The following is a 3630-nucleotide window of genomic DNA, read 5'->3' as shown; positions in this document are numbered from 1 at the left end:
CATTATGAAATAAACCTTGGTACTTTAATATCATAAAAATTCAATAAATAGAAATGTGTTTTTTTTAACATTAAAGTCTTCCGATTATTTAAAAAAAAAATAAAAAATCATAAAAAAAATCTCGCGCCCGAGGACTCGAACTCGGATCTCTCTAGTTGCACTCTAGCGCTCTGTTCACTCGGCCATTGCGACTGTAAGATCAGCGTGAGCACAATGGCATAGACATATGCTATCAGTTGTGATAAAGAAACAAAACATTGGGATACGTACTACTAGATGTGTGTCTCATCGAAATAGTATCAAAATCCATAGTATGCATACCATGGTGTACAAACCAGATGTCTGTCAGGGCTATAAGATAGGCCTTCAATCGAGCTTTAATTTCACATTTTTAATGTCTCCAGTTTCTACATCCGAGCCTTCGCTTTCGCTGGAGGAATCTAAAATTATTTCTAGGTTGCTTGTAAGACTTTTAGCAAAACTAGTTGAAGGCCCATCAATGTTGCTTGGTATACAACTTAACCGTGCCATTTCAGCATTATTAGAGTGGACTTTCTGCCCATGTACACATTCGCATTCGCAAAACATTCGTATCATTTGATGCGAATGCGAATGTGGAGTGCGAATGTATAAAATAATGCGAATCAGTCGCATAACGAATGCGAATGCAAATATTCGCAACATCCCTGTTATCTATGGTCATTTGAAAGAACAACGTAACACCGTATTTCACAGCTACATACATATCGTCGCTGCGCTAACAAAAAAAGTTATGTGTTTTTTGATAACTTTTGAGGAGAGCAAAAAAACTGATTCCTGGTGCCAGACTGCATTAAAGAAATACTTGCAGATATTAAGTATTTAAACTTAAGTAAAAAATAAAACTTGATATTCATGAATATACTTCAGTATTTGGCTAAAACAGTAATTTTTAAGATACAGTCCAACCTTTCACAATATCCGTCCAAGGGTGGTCCAAGGGCTATATAGAAGCGTAGAGAATGAGTCAAGAGATAACCTATGGAGCTTGCACTGTAATTTGATATATAACTCAATTCTGTAGCTACTCCAGATCGCCATAACCAAGTCGTATGACTGAGCAATTATATGTATATAGATTGACATAATTATAAATAATCAAAACTAATCAAAAAATATTAATTTTATGTAAACCTAATCCCATTAGCTTTTTTGATTATTTTTGATTTTTTTCTTCCAGTTGGCTAAAAATACGATTATTTTTTTATTATTTTTAATGATAATCGGTAATTTTTAATTTAAAAGTGGGAATAATGGTATTTAGTCATTTAGCAGATTTAAAAAAATAATTAATTAAATCGGTAATCATTACAATTTATAATCATTACTTAACAGCTCTGCATACATATGTATGTACGTAAATATGCATATACAAATGTAAGTGCTAACAGCAATGTTAATTGGTCCTTGTGCATTTATATGTAATTGCCTACATTATTTATCCATGAACTGTACATACATATTTGTTTTTTTTAACATAAGAATCTACATTAACGTTAACATTAGCACGTATGTATATGTATACATAACCCTTGCTTTGCGCTGTATTCTGTATGAATTAACAGCAGAGGGCGCTCTCAGCGCTGTTATGTGAGCATGTATGTTAGATTCATAGGTTTTTAAAAGTCCTGAAGTTCCATTTTTAGGGAAGTATTTAAACTTTTTTTGCCTAAGACAATGAGAAGCCCATCCAGAGTCTTTAACCGAAATTTCAAAAAAATCGGTACAGCCGATCTCGAGCTTTGCGAACAGAAAAAACGGCTTTCAAAATATATATTAGTATAGATAAGTGCCAAGGTCCCACGTTTACGTAAAGAAATATGCGTGTCAACTTCCCACGTTGCTTGTGTGAGCTCTGGTCTCTGGTTGAAAAGGTAAGAAGAAGGAAATTTAATTTTCATTAAATTGCTTTCATGAAGCTGGCTTTTAAGGTATTTCGACAAGTGGTGATTTGAGATTTACCAATGCACAACTCAACCCTAGTTTCTTCGAATGAAGCTTTAACGCATAATAGTATTGGCAAATCCCATCCGTTGGGCCAATCGTAACACACGAGAGTTCGATATACTCAATGGTGCAACAGGTCGATTTAGTCTGACAATTACGGCACCTTTTCTCACTTGTCGATTTTTAGTAATAACTCGACCTCAGCGCCACCTGGCAGCTCTTTTTTGCAATTGGACTGCCTTAACCGTTTCCAACACATGTTTTGATTATTCGCCAAATCGGTTCATACAAAAGATTTTTAGTAATAACTCAACTCCAGCGCCAACTGGCGGATTAAATTGTGAAACTAAACTATCCAGAGACAAGACCTGTTAACATTGGATTACGATTACTAATCAAAACGATTACATAGGTTCGGTAATCGTAATGAATAATTCAATTAGTGTTTTTAACCGAGGCTTAGTAATCAATTATAATAAGAATTGATCAAAAAACAATCATGATTATTTGTCATTAAAAAAATAATCAATAACAATCAAAAAAAGTAGTTGATTAAATTTGGTGATCACTTTTGATAATTTTTGATTTTTCTAATTATATTTAATTATTTGTTCGATTTCATTGTAAAGAAACATACTTGTTTGTTTTCTGATGGTATATGCTTAAACTAGCGGAATACGCATATCTAACATACATGCATACCCTCAAAAATTTGCGCCTTATATAAATCTTATTTTATATGATCATAAGGTTTATAATTTAATGCCTGAAATCTGTAAGGAAAGTCAGTTGTATGAAACATTCATTATTCCACACCTGATTTTGCCGTGTTGATGTCATCAGGTCATAAGTCTTATAGGCCATATAAAATAAGGCTTACATAAGCCCTTAAAAAAGGCCTTACATGGAGTATAATTACCTTATAATAAGGCATATAGATCATATGAAATAAACACGTTTGCTTCACGTTACACTTCACGAAAGCTTTTTAATAATTAAGAATAAAAAAAAATCTTAAATTTCATGTTCCGTGTGATGGGGATTGAACCCACCCGTACAGTCTTGGTAGCAACCAATTGTATCAAGCATCTTTGCACACTCAGCTACAGCCATACAAGTAAACATGTTTTCAAATGTTGAGTTTGAATCGACACCATATTTCGCTGTGTTGATGTCGTCAGTTCGTAGGATTTGCTCTCTCTCTGAGAGACACCCTTATGCCTAAATCTTATAGGTCATATAAAATATGGCTTACATAATCCCTTATAATAGGGCATCACATGGAGTATAGTAATCTTATTATAAGGCTTGTAATAATAATAATATAATAGATTGGCGCTTACACATATGTTAGTGCTTGGCCGAGCTTCTCTCCGATTTGTGGCGTGCCCCTTGATGTTGTCACACAAAGCGGAGGGAACCAACAGTTTTACGCCGACTCCGAACGGCGATTGTATTTTTATGTGAAGCTGTTTTTCATGGCAGAAATACACTCGGAGTTTGCCATTGCCTGCCTGTCATATTTTTCACATTCGCGAATGATAATGCGAATGTGCGAATGCGAATGCGAATGTTAGGAATAACATTAAAAAAGCTATAGTAAACTTAAATCATCGTTTTTATTGCTTAAAAATTTTGTAAATT

The sequence above is a fragment of the Rhagoletis pomonella genome, unplaced genomic scaffold (assembly GCF_013731165.1).
Source record: "Rhagoletis pomonella isolate Grant_MI unplaced genomic scaffold, Rhpom_1.0 Rhpom_scaffold_00014, whole genome shotgun sequence".
Lineage (NCBI taxonomy): Eukaryota > Metazoa > Arthropoda > Insecta > Diptera > Tephritidae > Rhagoletis > Rhagoletis pomonella.
The sequence above is the reverse complement of the archived record's forward strand: the minus strand, read 5'-3'. Positions refer to the sequence as shown.